The sequence below is a fragment of the Triticum urartu genome, chromosome 1A (genome assembly GCF_056163025.1).
Source record: "Triticum urartu cultivar PI428250 chromosome 1A, HENAU_Tu73, whole genome shotgun sequence".
Taxonomy (NCBI): Eukaryota; Viridiplantae; Streptophyta; class Magnoliopsida; order Poales; family Poaceae; genus Triticum; species Triticum urartu.
The window spans coordinates 559,787,171-559,808,029 of NC_141873.1; the positions used below are offsets into that span (position 1 = coordinate 559,787,171).

The 20,859-nt window shown below is 41.7% G+C and overlaps 1 pseudogene; it reads left to right on the plus strand.

The window, feature by feature from the left end:
* Positions 1-3,677: 3,677 nt before the first annotated feature.
* On the plus strand, positions 3,678-3,816 carry LOC125533332 (small nucleolar RNA Z247; annotated as a pseudogene).
* Positions 3,817-20,859: the final 17,043 nt, after the last annotated feature.

A 20,859-nucleotide genomic window follows, 5' to 3' on the forward strand; every position in this document is an offset into this window, starting at 1 on the left:
CTGACAATGCTAGTACTATTTCAGGAAGTGACATATATCCATATATTACTTGCTACTTAGTACAAGTGAAAGTAGCCACTCACTTTAGAATCGTTACAATTTTCTTGGAGAAAAAGCATAAATCCTTATCAGATAACCCAGTCCAAGATCCGCAATAACAAGTCTAAGATAACACCAAATGTAATCCCAATTCACAGAGAACGATAATTTCTCTGACCAGAAAGGAGATCCTTGGACCCCGTCTGCATGGCCGTCAGCACCAACACTCGCTACTCAAATCACTTTCAGCATCTATCGACAGGACATGAGCTTTCATATTACAAAAGCAAGGATCGACCGAGACAAGGCGAGTCCTTGAGATTACATAAAGAGGAAGGCTCCACTCTCCAAAGTAAAGAAGTGCAGGAAAAGATTACAGAAGCTTACCTTTCTATACCCTGTGTGTCTCTCAGTGCGGTGAGATCTTCCCACCCATTATCTAGCAACTATAGTAGCACTTGAAAGCTCTTAAAACCTTTGTTAATCAATTGTATGTGCGGCTTTGCGACCCGGTCATGATGATGGCTTAGCCCGGTAAACCAGCAACAGTTGAAAACATTGGCGCTTATTTTGACAGTGATCTGAACGTGTCTGATTTGGACAAGTTCTTAGAGTGGAATGTATACGGCTATTGTACTGCACTACTGCTCGCTGCTCGCTGCTTCTTTTCTAGTAAAACTGCAGGAGCCTCCGTTTGAACGTGGAAAAGATTCTAGCTTTTTCTATCAAGAACTTGAAACTATTTTGTGCTGATTTGGCAGGGCAATAAGGTAGCAAATGGGGTGTTGTTTCCATCACAGGAGCTATTCAAAGATTCTTATAGTTCAGACAAGGATTTGTTTGGAAAATCTGTCTGAATGAACCACTAGAGGCTCGCCATTTGAAGCAACTAGAAGGGTTCAGTGGTCTGGGGAACCATGTGCTAGAACTAACACAAGGATTCAGGATTCTTTCCTCCCCTACAAGCAGTGATTTTTTTTTTTTTGCGAGGGTACAGGATGCACGCCGGAGATTTTATCCCTTCATTGGAGAGATCAACAAGAGGCTCACAGTTCCAAGTTGAACCATGCCGGAACGCAGTCCAAGGGCTGAACCTTGATTTCCAACTATTTAACAGGATTAAGTCAAGCTAGCTAAGCCTCCTTGAGTCACCATTGCATCATGCCTTGCAAAGCATCAACCATCAAGTTTTTGATTGAAAGAAAACTGCTGCTGTCTATAGGTGTTTTACGCCATAAGCAAACTGTCATGCGTACGGAATCTGTACTTGTATTTAACTGTTGACCAGTTGACACGGTACACTGACTGGTGGTACAGGATACAGAGTTTGATTATGAGAGCTCGCCGATTAAGAATCTTAGATCTTGTGCTTGCTTTGGAATCTTGGAGAAAGTTACATACAGTTCTCATTTCTAGGCAGATATGATGTCGCTAGCTAGCTTAGCTCAGCTAGCTAGGTAGAGCTGTAGAAATATTTGTGTCGCGTGCAAGTACACTCTTTGATCCATGTATCTTTCTGCATGTGGAAAAACAACTAGCAGAAAGGATGGTGATTTTCCAGAAAAGCGTGTGGTACTTTCGTTTCCTTTGGCATTACTCATCATCATTCCGAGAGGAAAATTGCACAAACCGCCTACTTTTCGTGCCAGTGTTATGTAAAACACCTACTTTACAGATTTGTTGCACAAAACATCATATATTGGGGTAATTTGTTACATCTAGGTCCAATCCATCATTTAGATGTGTTGACATGATTCAAAATTGGCCTTTCATTGGTCTATCTTTTTGTTCAAAATTTAACATTTATAAAATGATAAAAATAATGCAATAAATCATAAATGCACTCGCTAATATTCTGGGGAAAATTTAGCTCAATTGGAGAAAAGGGTTGTGAGATATTGACCGTTATAGTTGGCTGCTGATGTGGCCTTTTTTTTTGCCACCAGTGCACTTACAAACTGGACCCACTTATCAGGAATCATGTCAGCACACCTAAATGGTGGATTAGACCTAGTTGCAATGAATTACCTCAATATATGATGTTTTGTGCAATAAACCTGCAAAGTAGGTGTTTTGTGGAACACTAGCACCAAAAGTAGGTGGTTTATGCAATTTCCTCTCATTTGAAGCAAAACCCATGTAGCTCCAATCTAGCAAACTATTGCCCACAAAAAAGAAATTCTAGCAAACTATTATGTCATTTCAAAAATACTGCTACCTCCAATTCATAGTAAGTGTCGTAGTTTTGAACTAAACGCAGTTTTAAGCTTAAAACTGTGACACTTACTTTGGATCGGAGGAAGTTTTTATTTTGTATTTGATCAAGTTTATGAAATAATTATAAACTTTTTCGCCGGGAATAACTTCAAGTGTATGTGACCAAGTGTACCTACGTGATTCGTACAGCTCTCGGTCAGCATTCTCAGGCGTAATCAGTCTCACTCCGTGCTCTCTCTTCCATCTAGAACCACCACGTCGCCGAAGCAGAGACGCATGGGATTCCACGTCAACGCGAGCTAAACTATATTACTAGATGCTACGGCATATTGAAAATATATAGAAATACAATCATGTATCTAGGAGGATGATGGTGCTTGCTGTCGTAGCGATCGATGCAGATTAGGTGCGGATGGGCTGAGCTATTTTACTATCTGAAAACTTTTTTACAATGTCAAACCTCTGCACTCTGCAGTTAGGACCGTACATGCGCCCTCACCACAAAGGTAAACAACGATAAGTTAATTAAGGTATTTGGACTCTGGCTAACATGCTAAATTAGCCACTAAAATAAGGGGCAAATGGTTTTGTAGCTCAGCAGTTTTGTCCGGCATTTGACTTGCATGCTGTTGTGTTCCTGTGTGTAAACATATATATGTCACGATGGCATTCAGAGTTGGCGCATCAGAAGATAGACTAGGTTGTTAGGGGAAACCTCTTTATCCTGTAAACCTCTCTTATCTCCTTATCTCTTCCTCCCAAGTGGTAATCTTCTCTAACTACTTTGTATGCGCTATGGTCAGGGAGGTGCGCCTCTGCTGCCTATAACATGCAACGCGCCCCCTCACAATGAGGGTCAGACGCTTCTGCCAAATCGCACATGGTAATCAGAGCTGCCTCTTTCTAAACCCTAGCTTTTCCAATCTCCAGCAAAGCTCGCTGCCATGTCTTTCTCCGCCACCTCCCACCCAAACCTTAGTGGTCAGGTCACGGAGAAGCTCTCCCGCACAAACTATGTGCTCGGGCGGACTCAGATCACACCGTAACTGAGGGGAGCCGGTGTCTTCGGCTATGTCGATGGCACCGCACCAGAACCGGCTTGTCTTCTCGTCACCAAGGACAAGGACGGGAAGGAGACCTCCGAGCTCAATCTTCTCCACTCCATCTCGGTCAGAGAGGACCAGCAGGTGCTCGGCTATCTGGTCGACAACCTCGCAAAAGAGGTGCTCGTCACGGTGACCACGATCACCACCGTGCACGGCCTCTGGATGGTGCTGGCAGGTATGTTTTCATCGCAGTCCTTGAGCCGCGTCAACAACATCCGTACTGCCCTCATCAATGCACAGAAGGGCAACCAGTCGGTTGCCGCCTACTTCGCCTACATGCGCGGCCTCGCCGACGAGCTCGCCGCGGCCGGGAGAGCAATCGAGGATGACGAGCTGATCTCTTATATTCTTCATGGGCTGGACATGGACCACCAGCCCCTCGTCTCGGCCCTCGACGCATGCGTCACGCCCGTCTCCCTCAACGAGCTCTTCGTCATGCTGAGCAACTTCGACTAACGTGTCGCTCAGTTCCAGAACTCCGTCGGCGGCTTCAAGTCGTCCACGAACGTGGCCACTCGCAGTTGCGTTGGCTACTTGTCTCGTCACCGTGGCCCTCCTCGTTCCAAGGGCAAGCAAAGCGGCTCCAAACACTCCAACGGCTCCGGCTCTCACAACGGTCGCCCCAACTTCACCAACAATCGGGGCCGCCGTGGTGGTCCTGGCAAGTCCCGGCCTGACGTCGTGCGATGCCAGATTGGCGGGAAGCCCGGCCACTCCGCCAAGGACTACTGGTACCGATTCTAAGAAGACAACGCCTCCTATGAAGATGATGACAAGGTCGCCGCCGCCACCGACGGGTTCTGTGACGTCGATACCAACCGGTATCTTGACAGCGGCGCCACCAACAATCTCACGGGCAAGCTCGAGAAGGTGACCCTCCGTGAGAAATACCACGGGAAGGATCAGATCCACATGGCAAGTGGTGCAGGTATGATGATAAGTCATATAGGTCATTCGGTTATACGTACCCCTTCTCGCAAGATTCACCTTAGAAAAATCCTGCATGTTCCTAGTGTCAACAAAAATCTTCTCTCCGTTCATCGTATTACTATTGATAATCATGTTTTCATTGAATTCCATCCTTTCTTCTTTTTGATCAAGGATCAGGCCACGAGGAAAGTACTCTACCGAGGTAGATGTGTTCAAGGGCTTTACACGTTGATTCTGAAGTTTAGAAGATCAAATAAACAAGCTTGTGGTGCTATCAGGCTCTCGTCCACACGATGGCACGATCGTTTAGGACATGCCTCTTTTTCCTTAGTTGAACGTTTGCTTAGGAAAAATAAGCACCTATTTGTTGGAGAGCGCAATATTGAAACTATTTGTGATTCTTGCCAAAGAGCAAAATGTCATCAATTACCTTATCCAATATCTACAAGTGTCTCTACTCAACCCTTGCAATTGATATTTTCTGATGTTTGGGGTCCTGCCCCCACTTCTGTTGCTAGACACACATACTATGTTAGCTTCATTGATGACTATAGCAATTTTTTCTGGATCTATCTCCTCAAGAAAAGTTCCGATGTTTTTCAAGTGTTCAAAAATTTCCAAGCACTTGTTGAACGCAAGTTTGATAGAAAAATTAATGTTGTCCAATCCGACTTGGGGGGGGGGGGGGTGGGGGAGTATGAGAAGTTAAATTATTTCTTTCAAACACTTGTCATATCTCACCATGTGACATGCCCCCAAGCTCACCAACAAAACGGATCCTCCGAACGCAAGCATAGGCACATAGTTGAGGTTGGTCTAGCCCTCCTTGCCGGTGCTTCCAGGCCCCTCAAGTTTTGGGACGAAGCATTTCTTACGGCCGTCCACATCATCAACATGCTCCCTAGTCGAGTCATCAACAATGAGATGCACACAGAATAGCTTCTTCACGTCAAACCAGATTACACATCACTCCGTGTATTTGGTTGTGCCTGTTGGCCTAATATTCGTCCATACAACTCTCGCAAACTTATGTTTCGCTCAAAACAATGCGTGCTTCTTGGGTATAGCACTCAACATAATGAAGGAAATATGCCCTAGAGGCAATAATAAAGTTGTTATTTATATTTCCTTATATCGTGATAAATGTTTATTATTCATGCTAGAATTGTATTAACCAGAAACTTAGTACATGTGTGAATACATAGACAAACAGAGTTTCACTAGTTTGCCTCTACTTGACTAGCTCGTTGAATCAATGATGGTTATGTTTCCTAACCATAGACATGAGTTGTCATTTGATTAACGCGATCACATCATTAGAGAATGATATGATTGACTTGACCCATCTGTTAGCTTAGCATGATGATCGTTTAGTTTGTTGCTATTGCTTTCTCCATAACTATACATGTTCCTATGACTATGAGATCATGCAACTCCCGGATACCAGAGGAACACTTTGTGTGCTACCAAATGTCACAACGTAACCGGGTAATTATAAAGATGCTCTACAGGTGTCTCCGATGGTGTTTGTTGAGTTGGCATGTATCAAGATTGGGATTTGTCACTCCGATTGTCGGAGAGGTATCTCTGGGCCCTCTCGGTAATGTACATCACTATAAGCCTTGCAAGTAATGTAGCTAATGAGTTAGTTACGGGATGTAGCATTATGGAACGCGTAAAGAGACTTTCCGGTAACGAGATTGAACTAGGTATTGAGATACCGATGATCGAATCTCGTGAAAGTAACATGCCGATGACAAAGGGAACAACGTATATCGTTATGCGATTTGACCGATAAAGATCTTCGTAGAATATGTAGGAACCAATATGAGCATCCTGGTTCCGCTATTGGTTATTGATCGAGGACATGTCTCGGTCATGTCTACATAGTTCTCGAACCCCTAGGGTCCGCACGCTTAAGGTTCGGTGATGATCAGTATTATGAGTTTATGTGTTTTGATGTACCGAAGGTAGTTCGGAGTCCCGGATTTGATCACGGACATGACGAGGGGTCTCGAAATGGTCAAGACATAAAGATTGATATATTGGACGACTATGTTTGGACATCAGAAGGGTTCCAAGTGAAGTTCGGGCATATACCAGAGTACCGGGGGGTTACCGGAACCCCCCGGGGAGTTTAATGGGCCTTAGTGGAAAGAGAGGAGGGGCTGCCAGGGCAGGCCGCTGCTACCTCTTGAGCACTTGCGTTGGTTTTCCCTTGAAGAGGAAAGGGTGATGCAGCAAAGTAGCGTAAGTATTTCCCTCAGTTTTTGAGAACCAAGGTATCAATCCAGTAGGAGGCCGCACACAAGTCCCTCGCACGTACACAAACAAATAAATCCTCGCAACCAACGTGATAAGGGGTTGTGAATCCCTACACGGTCACTTACGAGAGTGAGATCTGATAGATATGATAAGATAATATTTTTGGTATTTTTATCATAAAGATGCAAAGTAAAATAAATGGCAAAGGAAATAACTAAGTATTGGAAGATTAATATGATGTAAGATAGACCCGGGGGCCATAGGTTTCACTAGTGGCTTCTCTCAAGAGCATAAGTATTTATGGTGGGTGAACAAATTACTGTTGAGCAATTGACAGAATTGAGCATAGTTATGAGAATATCTAGATGACAAGTAGACCGACTCCTGCCTGCATCTACTACTATTACTCCACACATCGACCGCTATCCAACATGCATCTAGAGTATTAAGTTAAAACAGAGTAACGCCTTAAGCAAGATGACATGATGTAGAGGGATAGACTCATGCAATATGAAGAAAACCCCATCTTGTCATCCTCGATGGCGACAATACAATACGTGCCTTGCTGCCCCTACTGTCACTGGGAAAGGACACCGCAAGATTGAACCCAAAGCTAAGCACTTCTCCCATTGCAAGAAATATCAATCTAGTAGGCCAAACCAAACTGATAATTTGAAGAGACTTGCAAAGATAACCAATCATACATAAAAGAATTCAGAGAAGATTCAAATATTGTTCATAGATAAACTTGATCATAAACCCACAATTCATCGGTCTCAACAAACACACCGCAAAAGAAGATTACATCGAATATATCTCCATGAGAGAGGGGGAGAACATTGTATTGAGATCAAACAAGAGAGAAGAAGCCATCTAGCTAATAACTATGGACCCGAAGGTCTGAGGTAAACTACTCACACTTCATCGGAGAGGCTATGGTGTTGATGTAGAAGCCCTCCGTGATCGATGCCCCCTCCGGCGGAGCTCTGGAACAGGCCCCAAGATGGGATCTCGTGGATACAGAAAGTTACGGCGGTGGAATTAGGGTTTTGGCTCCGTATCTGGTAGTTTGGGGGTACGTAGGTATATATAGGAGGAAGGAGTACGTCTGTGGAGCAACAGGGGGCCCACGAGGGTGGAGGGCGCGCCCTCCTACCTCGTGGCCTCCTGGTTGATGTCTTGACGTAGGGTCCAAGTCCTCTGGATCACGTTCGTTCCGAAAATCACGTTCTCGAAGGTTTCATTCCATTTGGACTCTGTTTGATATTCTTTTTCTGCAAAACTCTGAAATAGGCAAAAAAAACAGCAATTCTGGGCTAGGCCTCCGGTTAATAGGTTATTCCCAAAAATAATATAAAAGTGTATAACAAAGCCCAATAATGTCCAAAATAGAATATAATATAGCATGGAACAATCAAAAATTATAGATACGTTGGAGACGTATCAAGCATCCCCAAGCTTAATTCCTGCTCGACCTCGAGTAGGTAAATGATAAAAACAGAATTTTTGATGTGGAATGCTACTTGGCATAATTTCAATGTAATTCTTTCTTAATTGTGGTATGAATATTCAGATCCGAAAGATTCAAGATAAAAGTTTAATATTGACATAAAAATAATAATACTTCAAGCATACTAACTAAGCAATTATGTCCTCTCAAAATAACATGGCCAAAGAAAGTTCATCCCTACAAAATCATATAGTTTAGTCATGCTCCATTTTCGTCACACAAGAATTCTCTCATCATGCACAACCTCGATGACAAGCCAAGCAATTGTTTCATACTTTAGTAATCTCAAACTTTTTCAATCTTCATGCAATACATGAGCGTGAGCCATGGATATAGCACTATGGGTGGAATAGAATATAATGGTGGGGGTTATGTGGAGAGGACAAAAAAGGGAGAAAGTCTCACATCAACGAGGCTAATCAATGAGCTATGGAGATGCCCATCAATTGATGTTAATGCAAGGAGTAGGGATTGCCATGCAACGGATGCACTACAGCTATAAATATATGAAAGCTCAACAAAAGAAACTAAGTGGGTGTGCACCCAACTTGCTTGCTCATGATGACCTAGGGCATTTGAGGAAGCCCATTGTTGGAATATACAAGCAAAGTTCTATAATTAAAAGTTCCCACTAGTATATGAAAGTAACAAAACAAAAGACTTTCTATCATGAAGATTATGGTGCTACTTTGAAGCACAAGTGTGGTAAAAAGGATAGTAACATTGTCCCTTCTCACTATTTCTCTCATTTTTTGGGGGCCTTCTCTTTTTTTGGCCTTTCTTTTTTTCCTCACTTGGGACAATGCTCTAGAAAATGATGATCATCACACTTTTATTTATTTACAACTCAATGATTACAACTCGATACTAGAACAAAGTATGACTCTATATGAATGCCTCCGGCGGTGTACCAAGATATGCAATGAACCAAGAGTGACATGTATGAAAGGATTATGAATGGTGGCTTTGCCACAAATACTATGTCAACTACATGATCATGCAAAGCAATATGACAATGATGAACATGTCATGATAAACGAAACGGTGGAAAGTTGCATGGCAATATATCTTGGAATGGCTATGGGAATGCCATAATAGGTAGGTATGGTGGCTGTTTTGAGGAAGATATAAGGAGGTTTATGTGTGAAAGAGCATATCATATCACGGGGTTTGGATGCACCGGCGAATTTTGCACCAACTCTCAATGTGAGAAAGGGCAATGCATGGTACCGAAGAGGCTAGCAATGATGGAAAGGTGAGAGTGCGTATAATCCGTGGACTCAACAATAGTCATAAAGAACTCACATACTTATTGAAAAAATCTACAAGTTATCAAAAACCAAGCACTACGCGCATGCTCCTAGGGGGATAGATTGGTAGGAAAAGACCATCGCTCGTCCCCGACCGCCACTCATAAGGAGGACAATCAAAGAACACCTCATGTTTCAAATTTGTTACATAACGTTTACCATACGTGCATGCTACGGGACTTGCAAACATCAACACAAGTATTTTTCAAATTCACAACTACTCAACTAGCACAACTTTGATATCACTACCTCCATGTCTCAAAACAATCATCAAGCATCAAACTTCTCTTAGTATTCAACATACTCATAAGAAAGTTTTTACTAGTATTGAATACCTAGTATATTAGGATTATTTAAGTAAATTACCATGCTATTTAAGACTCTCAAAATAATCTAAGTGAGGCATGAGAGAATAGTAGTTTCTATAAAACAAAACCACCACCGTGCTCTAAAAGATATAAGTGAAGTACTAGAGCAAAAACTATATAACTCAAAAGATATAAGTGAAGCACATAGAGTATTCTAATAATTTCCAAATCATGTGTGTCTCTCTCAAAAGGTGTGTACAGAAAGGATGATTGTGGTAAACTAAAAAGCAAAGACTCAAATCATACAAGACGCTCCAAGCAAAACACATATCATGTGGTGAATAAAAATATAGCTCCAAGTAAAGTTACCGATGGAAGTAGACGAAAGAGGGGATGCCTTCCGGGGCATCCCCAAGCTTTGGCTTTTAGGTGTCCTTAGATTATCTTGGGGTGCCATGGGCATCCCTAAGCTTAGGCTCTTGCCACTCCTTGTTCCATAATCCATTAAATCTTTCACCCAAAACTTGAAAACTTCACAACACAAAACTTAACAGAAAATCTCGTGAGCTCCGTTAGCAAAAGAAAAGAAAAAACCACTTCAAGGTACTGTAATGAACTCATTATTTATTTATATTGGTGTTAAACCTACTGTATTCCAACTTCTCTATGGTTTATAAACTATTTTACTAGCCATAGATTCATCAAAATAAGCAAACAACACCCGAAAAACAGAATCTGTCAAAAACAGAACAGTCTGTAGTAATCTGTAACTAACGCAAGATCTGGAACCCCAACAATTCTAAAATAAATTGCTGGACGTGATTAATTTATATATTAATCATCTGCAAAAATAATTAACTAAATAGCACTTTCCAAATAAAAATGGCAGCAATTCTCGTGAGCGCTAAAGTTTCTGTTTTTTACAGCAAGATTAAAAAGACTTTCCCCAAGTCTTCCCAACGGTTCTACTTGGCACAAACACTAATTAAACACACAAAAAACAACCAAAACATAGGATAGATAAATTATTTATTACTAAACAGGAGCAAAAAGAAAGGAATAAAAATAAAATTGGGTTGCCTCCCAACAAGCGCTATCGTTTAACGCCCCTAGCTAGGCATAAAAAGCAAGGATAGATCTAGGTATTGCCATCTTTGGTAGGCAATCCATATGTGGCTCTCATAATAGATTCATAAGGTAATTTAATTTTCTTTCTAGGGAAGTGTTCCATGCCTTTTTGGTCTCCAACGTATCTACAATTTTTGAATGCTCCATGCTATATTATCTACTGTTTTGGACTATATTGGGCTTTATTTTCCACTTTTATATTATTTTTGGGACTAACCTATTAACCGGAGGCCCAGCCGAGAATTGCTGTTTTTTTGCCTATTTCAGTGTTTCGAAGAAACGGAATATCAAACGGAATCCAAACGGAATAAAATCTTCGGGAACGTGATTTTCTCACCGAACGTGATCCAGGAGACTTGGACCCTGCTCCAAGGAACAAAAGAGGCGGTCATGAGGGTGGGGGCGCCCCCCCTAGGGCGCGCCCCCTGCCTTGTGGGCCCCTCGTTGCTCCTCCGGCGTACTTCTTCCTCCTATATATACACACGTACCCCCAAACTATCAGAGCAGGACCCAAAAACCTAATTCCAACGCCGCAACTTTCTGTACCCACGAGATCCCATCTTGGGGCCTGTTCCGGAGCTCCGCCGGAAGAGGGCCGTCATCACGGAGGGCTTCTACATCACTATAGCCTCTCCGATGAAGTGTGAGTAGTTTACCTCAGACCTTTGGGTCCATAGTTAGTAGCTAGATGGATTCTTCTCTCTCTTTGAATCTCAATACAAAGTTCTCCCCCTCTCTTGTGGAGATCTATTCGATGTAATGTTCTTTTTGCGGTGTGTTTGTTGAGATCGATGAATTGTGGGTTTGTGATCAAGTCTATCTATGAATAATATTTGAATCTTCTCTGAATTGTTTTATGTATGATTGGTTATCTTTGCAAGTCTCTTCGAATTATCCGTTTGGTTTGGCCAACTAGATTGGTAGTTCTTGCCATGGGAGAAGTGCTTAGCTTTGGGTTCGATCTTGCGGTGTCCTTACCCAGTGATAGAAGGGGCAGCAAGGCACATATTGTATCGTTGCCATCAAGGATAACAAGATGGGGTTTATTTCATATTGCGTGAATTTATCTCTCTACATCATGTCATCTTGCTTAAGGCGTTACTCTGTTTTTAACTTAATATTCTAGATGCATGCTGGATAGCGGTCGATGAGTGGAGTAATAGTAGTAGATGCAGAATCGTTTCGGTCTACTTGTCACGGACATGATGCCTATATACATGATTATGCCTAGATATTCTCATAACTATGCTCAATTCTGTCAATTGCTTAACAGTAATTTGTTCACCCACCATAGAATACTTATGCTCTTGAGAGAAGCCACTAGTGAAAGCTATGGCCCCCGGGTCTATTCTCATCATATCAATCTCCATCACTTTAATCTTGCTTTGCTTTTAATTTTTTACTTTGCATCTTTATACCAAAAATACCAAAAATATTATATCTATCAGATCTCACTCTCGTAAGTGACCGTGAAGGGATTGACAACCCCTAATCGTGTTGGTTGCGAGTAGCTATCATTTTGTGCAGGTACGAGGGACTTGAGCGTGGGCTCCTACTGGATTGATACCTTGGTTCTCAAAAACTGAGGGAAATACTTACGCTACTCTGTTGCATCATCCCTTCCTCTTCGGGGAAAACCAATGCAAGCTCAAGACGTAGTAGTAGGCGCGCGCCCCTACCTCGTGGCTCCCTCCTTTGTTTCTTGACGTAGGGTCCAAGTATCCTGGATCATGTTCGGTGAGAAAATCACGTTCCCGAAGGTTTCATTCCGTTTGGACTCCGTTTGATATTCCTTTTCTTCGAAACCCTAAAATAGGCAAAAAAAACAGCAATTCTGGGTTGGGCCTCCGGTTAATAGGTTAGTCCCAAAAATAATATAACAGTGGAAAATAAAGCCCAATAATGTCCAAAACAGTAGATAATATAGCATGGAGCAATCAAAAATTATAGATACGTTGGAGACGTATCAATAAGCGGTTTCCAGCAAGGTATTCTCTGCAAGTACTGAAATAAGTGGTAACAGATAGTTTTGTGATAGGATAATTTGTAACGAGCAACAAGTAACAAAAGTAAATAAAGTGCAGCAAGGTGGCCCAGTCCTTTTTGTAGCAAAGGACAAGCCTGGACAAACTCTTATATAGAGAAAAGCGCTCCCGAGGACACATGGGAATATCATCAAGCTAGTTATCATCACGTTCATATGATTCGCGTTTGGTACTTTGATAATTTGGTATGTGGGTGGACCGGTGCTTGGGTGCTGTCCTCACTTGGACAAGCATCCCACTTATGATTTCCCTCTCCCGAAGGGAAGTTTCCCCGGCAGAACAGCTCCGCCAGAGACCTAGATTGGTTCCGCCAAGGTTCCGCCTCGTGGCTGTGAAGTTTCGTCCGAGAAGATGGCTTATGATTTTTCCTCATTGAAAGACTTCATATAGCAGAAGATGGTCATCGGAGGGCCACCAGGGGCCCATGAGGTAGGGGGCGCCCAGGGGGGTAGGGCGCGCCCCCCACCCTCGTGAGCAGGGTGTGCCACCCTCTTCTCACCGTCAAGTTTGAAATCATAATTGAGCACTTTAATTGGCCAATAAGCCTTATGTTCTAGTTCGAGAGGTAAGTGACATAAACCATTTTATACGGAGATATACCCATAGGGTTTTTATATGCAGTTCGATAGGCCCATAATGCATCATCAAGTTTCTTGGACCAATTCTTTGTAGACCTATTAACAGTCTTTTGCAAAATTAATTTGAGTTCTCTATTGCTCAATTCTACTTGAGCACTAGACTGTGGGTGATAAGGAGATGCAATTCTATGATTAACATCGTACTTAGAAAGCATTTTACGGAAAGCACCATGAATAAAATGTGAACCACCATCAGTCATTAAATATCTAGGGACTCCAAATCTTGGAAAAATAACTTCTTTAAGCGTCTTAATAGAAGTGTTATGATCAGCACTACTAGTTGGAATAGCTTCTACCCACTTAGTAACGTAATCAACAGCAACTAAAATATGTGTATATCCATTAGAGGCAGGAAAAGGTCCCATATAATCAAAGCCCCAAACATCAAATGGTTCAATAACAAGTGAATAATTCATAGGCATTTCTTGACATCTACGAATATTACCAATTCTTTGACATTCTACCTCACAAATCTTTTCACAAAAGTCAGAGAATATAGCCATCATGCATCTTTGGAAGGTAGCAGGTGCATTACATAATCCAAAAGGCATACATCTATAAGAGAAAGTACCGAACGGGCAAGTAAAAGTGGTCTTAGATTGATCATTAGCTGACACAGGTATTTGAGAGAAACCAGAATAACCATCTAGAAAGAAAAAATGTGTATGTTTGGATAATCTTTCTAGCATTTGATCAATGAAAGGTAAGGGGTACTGATCCTTTTTAGTAGCCTTATTTAATTTGCGGAAATCAATTACCATCCTATAACCTGTAATAATTCTTTGTGGAATCAATTCATCTTTATCATTAGGAACGACAGTAATACCTCCCTTTTTAGGGACATAATGGACAGGACTTACCCACTGACTATCAGCAACGGGATAAATTATACTTGCCTCAAGGAGCTTTAGTATTTCCTTTCTTACCACTTGTTTCATCTTAGGATTCATCCGTCGTTGATGATCACGAACTAGTTTGGCATCTTTCTCCAAATTTATTTTGTGTTGACATAGAGTGGGACTAATGCCCTTAAGATCATCAAGAGTATATCCAATAGCAGCACGGTGCTTCTTCAGAGTTTTCAATAACCTCTCTTCTTCATGCTCTGAAAGGTTAGCACTAATAATAATAGGATATATCTTTTTCTCATCAAGATAAGCATATTTAAGAGTATCAGGTAACGATTTAAGCTCAAACACGGGATCACCCTTGGGTGGAGGAGGATCCCCTAGGATTTCAACAGGCAAATTGTGTTTCAGGATGGGTTCCTATTTAAAGAATACTTCATCTATTTCCCTTTCATTCATAAACATATCATTTTCATGGTCAAGAAAATATTGTTCTAAAGGATCGCTAGGAGGCACGGCAATAGAAGCAAGACCAATAATTTCATCTTTACTAGGCAATTCCTCTTCACGGTGTTGTCTACGAAATTTAGAGAAATTAAATTCATGAGACATATCACCTAAACCAATAGTAACAACACCCTTTTCGCAATCTATCTTAGCATTAACTGTGTTCAAGAAGGGTCTACCAAATATAATGGGACAAAAGCTATCTTGTGGGGAACCGAGAACAAGAAAATCAGCAGGATATTTAGTCTTCCCACACAAGACTTCAACATCTCTAACAATTCCCATTGGTGAAATAGTATCTCTATTGGCAAGTTTAATTGTGACATCAATATCTTCTAACTCAGCAGGTGCAATATCATGCATAATTTCTTTGTATAAGTCAATGGGTATTGCACTAGCACTAGCACCCATATCTCATAAGCCATGATAACAATGATCTCCTATTTTAATAGAAATAACAGGCATGCCTACCAAAGATCTAGGTTTATCTTTAGCACAAGGTTTAGCAATTCTAGCAGTCTCATCACGGAAATGAATAACATGCCCATCAATATTATCAAACAAGAGATCTTTAACAATAGCAATATTAGGTTCAAATTTAATTTGCTCAGGAGGTGTATAGGTTCTAATATTGCTTTTATGAACCACAGTTGAAGCTTTAGTATGATGTTTTATCCTAACAGGAAAAGGTGGTTTCTCAACATAAGCAGTAGGAACAATAGGATCATTATAAGTGATAGTATTTTCTTCAACTTTAATAGGTGCAGCTACTTTTACTTCTATGGGAGGATGATATTTAAACCACTTCTCCTTAGAGAGATTGATATGAGCAGCAAAATATTCACAAAAAGAGGCTACTCTCTCAGAGTCAAGTCCATATTTAGTGCTAAATTTATGGAAAACATCGGTATCCATAAAAGATTTAACACAATCATACTTAGGTGTCATACCTGACTCCTTACCTTCATCGAGGTCCCAATCTTCAGAGTTGCGTTTAATTCTTTCCAATAAATCCCATTTGAATTCAATAGTCTTCATAATAAAAGAGCCAGCACAAGAAGTATCGAGCATGGTGCGGTTGTTATCAGAAAGCCGAGCATAAAATTTTTGAATAATCATTTCTCTGGAGAGCTCATGATTGGGGCATGAATATAACATTGATTTAAGCCTCCGCCAAGCTTGAGCGATGCTTTCTCATTTGCAAGGCCAGAAATTATATATATAATTGCGATCACGATGAACAAGATGCATAGGATAAAACTTCTGATGAAATTCCAATTTCAATCGTTTGTAGTTCCATGACCCCGTATCATCACATAGCCTATACCATGTCAATGCATCTCCCATAAAAGATAAAGGGAAGACCTTCTTCTTAATAACATCTCTGGGAACACCTGCAAGCTTAAATAATCCACAAACTTCATCCACATATATTAGGTGCTCATCAGGATGATTTGTTCCATCTCCTGCAAAAGGATCAACTAGCAGTTTTTCTAACATACCCGCAGGAATTTCAAAGCAGACATTTTCATTTTCAGTAGGTTAAGTAGGTTGAGGGGCAACTCTTTGCTCTACTGGTCAGGGTGAATATACCCCGAACAAGCCCCTCAGAGGATTACTTTCCAAAGTAACAAGTGACAGTAAATTTCAGCACACTATATAAATTTTTCCTTACCAAATTTCACCTACCAAAGGCGCTTCACTCCCCGGCAACGGCGCCAGAAAAGAGTCTTGATGACCCACAAGTATAGGGGATCTATTGTAGTCCTTTCGATAAGTAAGAGTGCCGAACCCAACGAGGAGCAGAAGGAAATGATAAGCGGTTTTCAGCAAGATATTCTCTGCAAGCACTAAAATAATAGGTAACAGATAGTTTTGTGATAGGATAATTTGTACCGACTAACAAGTAACAAAAGTAAATAAAGTGCAGCAAGGTGGTCCAATCCTTTTTGTAGCAAAGGACAAGCCTGGACAAATTCTTATATAGAGAAAAGCGCTCCCGAGGACACATGGGAATATCGTCAAGCTTGTTTTCATCACGTTCCTATGATTCGCGTTCGGTACTTTGATAATTTGGTATGTGGGTGGACCGGTGCTTGGGTGTTGTCCTTACTTGGACAAGAATCCCACTTATGATTAACCTCTATTGCAAGCATCCGCAACTACAACAAAACTATTAAGGTAAACCTAACCATAGCATGAAACATATGGATCCAAATCAGCCCCTTACGAAGCAACGCATAAACTAGGGTTTAAGCTTCTGTCACTCTAGCAACCCATCATCTACTTATTACTTCCCAATGCCTTCCTCTAGGCCCAAATAATGGTGAAGTGTCATGTAGTCGACGTTCACATAACACCACTAGAGGAGAGACAACATACATCTCATCAAAATATCGAACGAATAACAAATTCACATGACTACTAATAGCAAGACTTCTCCCATGTCCTCAGGAACAAACGTAACTACTCACAAATCATATTCATGTTCATAATCAGAGGGGTATTAATATGCATATAGGATCTGAACATATGATCTTGCACCAAATAAACCAACTAGCATCAACTACAAGGAGTAATTAACACTACTAGCAACCCACAGGTACCAATCCCGGACTTGGAGACACGAATTGGATACAAGAGATGAACTAGGGTTTTGAGAGGAGATGGTTCTGGTGAAGATGTTGATGGATATTGCCCTCTCCCGATGAGAGGAGCGGTGGTGATGACGATGGCGATGATTTCCCCCTCCCGGAGGGAAGTGTCCCCGGCAGAACAGCTCCGCCAGAGCCCTAGATTGGTTCCGCCAAGGTTCCGCCTCGTGGCAGCGGAGTCTCGTCCGGAAAGATGGCTTATGATTTTTTCCTCATCGAAAGACTCCATATAGCAGAAGATGGGCATCGGAGGGCCACCAGGGGGCCCACGAGGTAGGGGGCGCGCCCAGGGGGTAGGGCACGCCCCCACCCTCGTGGGCAGGGTGTGGCCCCCTAGTGAACTACTTCCGTGAAGTTTCAGGACTTTTGGAGCTGTGCAGAATAGGTCTCTAATATTTGCTCCTTTTCCAGCCCACAATCCCAGCTGCCGGTATTCTCCCTCTTTATATAAACCTTGTAAAATAAGAGAGAATAGGCATAAGTATTGTGTCATAATGTGTAATAACAGCCCATAATGCAATAAATATCGATATAAAAGCATGATGCAAAATGGACGTATCATGTGCCTTGCTATAAGTTTAGCAGGGAGGTACCAAAGTAATCCAGGAGTGTATCACTGGACAGCGGTCAAGAACATCCTGAAATACCTGAAAAGGACTAAGGATATGTTTCTCGTATATGGAGGTGACAAAGAGCTCATCGTAAATGGTTGCGTCGATGCAAGCTTTGACACTGATCCGGATGACTCTAAGTCACAAACCGGATACATGTTTTTATTAAATGGTGGAGCTGTCAGTTGGTGCAGTTCCAAGTAGAGCGTCGTGGCGGGATCTATGTGTGAAGCAGAATACATAGCTTCTTCGGAAGTAGCAAATGAAGGAGTCTGGATGAAAGAGTTCATATCCGATCTAGGTGTCATACCTAGTGCATCGGGTCCAATGAAAATCTTTCGTGACAATACTGGAGAAATTGCCTTGGCAAAGGAATCCATATTTCACAAGACATGAGTTGTCATTTGATTAACGGGATCACATCATTAGAGAATGATGTGATTGACTTGCCCCATCCGTTAGCTTAGCACGATGATCGTTTAGTTTGTTGCTATTGCTTTCTTCATAACTACACATGTTCCTATGACTATGAGATCATGCAACTCCCGAATACCGTAGGAACACTTTGTGTGCTACTGATATGTCTCCGTCGTATCTACTTTTCCAAACACTTTTGCCCTTGTTTTGGACTCTAACTTGTATGATTTGAATGGAACTAACCCGGACTGACGCTGTTTTCAGCAGAATTGCCATGGTGTTGTTTTATGTGCAGAAAACAAATATTCTCGGAATGACCTGAAACTCCACGGAACATCTTAGAAAAAATAAAAAAAATCCTTGCCAGAGATGAAGACCAGGGGGCCCACACCCTTCTCACGAGGGTGGGGCGCCCCCCCCTAGGGCGCGCCCCCTACCTCATGGGCCCCCTGGATGCCCTCCGACGCCAACTCCAACTCTACATATTTGCTTTCGCAGAGAAAAAATCAGAGAGAAGAAATCATCATATTTTACGATACGGAGCCGCCGCCAAGCCCTAAAACCTATCGGGAGGGCTGATCTGGAGTCCGTTCGGGGCTCCGGAGAGGGGGATTCGCCGCCGTCGTCATCATCAACCATCCTCCATCACCAATTTCATGATGCTCACCGCCGTGCATGAGTAATTGCATCGTAGGCTTGCTGGACGGTGATGAGTTGGATGAGATTTATCATGTAATCGAGTTAGTTTTGTTAGGGTTTGATCCCTAGTATCCATTATGTTCTGAGATTGACTTTGCTATGCTTAATGCTTGTCACTAGGGCCCGAGTGCCATGATTTCAGATCTGAACCTATTATGTTTTCATGAATATATGTGAGTTCTTGATCCTATCTTGCAAGTCTATAGTCACCTACTATGTGTTATGATCCGGCAACCCCGAAGTGACAATAATCGAGACCACTCCCGGTGATGACCATAGTTTGAGGAGTTCATGTATTCACTATGTGCTAATGCTTTGTTCCGGTTCTCTATTAAAAGGAGGCCTTAATATCCCTTAGTTTCCAATAGGACCCCGCTGCCACGGGAGGGTAGGACAAAAGATGCCATGCAAGTTCTTTTCCATAAGCACGTATGACTATATACGGAGTACATGCCTACGTTATATTGATGAATTGGAGCTAGTTCTGTGTCACCCTATGTTATGACTGTTACATGATGAACCGCATCCGGCATAATTATCCATCACTGATCCGGTGCCTACGAGTTTTCCATATACTGGTTTACGCTTATTTACTTTTCCGCTGCTACTGTTACAATCACTACAAAATACCAAAAACATTACTTTTGTTGTCTTTACTTTTGTTGCCGCTACCACCACTATCATATTACTTTGCTACTAAACACTTTGCTGCAGATACTAAGTTTCCAGGTGTGGTTGAATTGACAGCTCAGCTGCTAATACTTGAGAATATTCTTTGGCTCCCCTTGTGTCGAATCAATAAATTTGGGTTGAATACTCTACCCTCGAAAGCTGTTGCCATCCCCTATACTTGTGGGTTATCAAGACAAATTTCTGGCGTCGTTGCCGGGGAGCATAGCTCTATTCTTTGAGTCACTTGGGATTTATATCTGCTGGACACTATGGAGAACTTGAGAGATCCAAAAACTAAGATTTATCCCTCAACTACGAGGGAGGTAAGGAACTGCCATCTAGCTCTGCACTTGATTCACCTTCTGTTATGAGTAAGTTTGCGACACCTACACCTGCTTTTGCTATTCGTTTCGATATGTTGCATGTTATTGATGATGCCACTTCTTCTATGCATGATACTTATGATGAAACCGCTTCTATGCCTGATACTACTGTGCCCCTTGGTGAATTTCTTGATGAACAAATTGCTAGGCCTATCTTTTTGATATGGAATCTTCTGCATACGATGATGATAGTGATGATGAAAATATGCATGTTATTCCTGAGGGCTATCTTTTTGATATGGAATCTTCTGCCGATATTTTAGCTTGCAGAGATAGATATGAGCTTAAGAGGTTATTAGTTAAATGGAACAAAGAATCACTTAGGGATAAAATGAAACCCGACCCTGCTTTTACTACTTCACCTATTTGTGTTCCTGATAAGGATTATGAATTCTCTGTTGATCCTGATATAATTACTTTGGTTGAATCTGATCCGTTTTATGGCTATGAATCTGAAACTGTTGTGGCACATCTTACTAAATTAAATGATATAGCTGCCCTGTTTACTAATGATAAGAGATCGCGTTACTTTTATATACTCAAAATATTTCCGTTCTCATTAAAGGGTGATG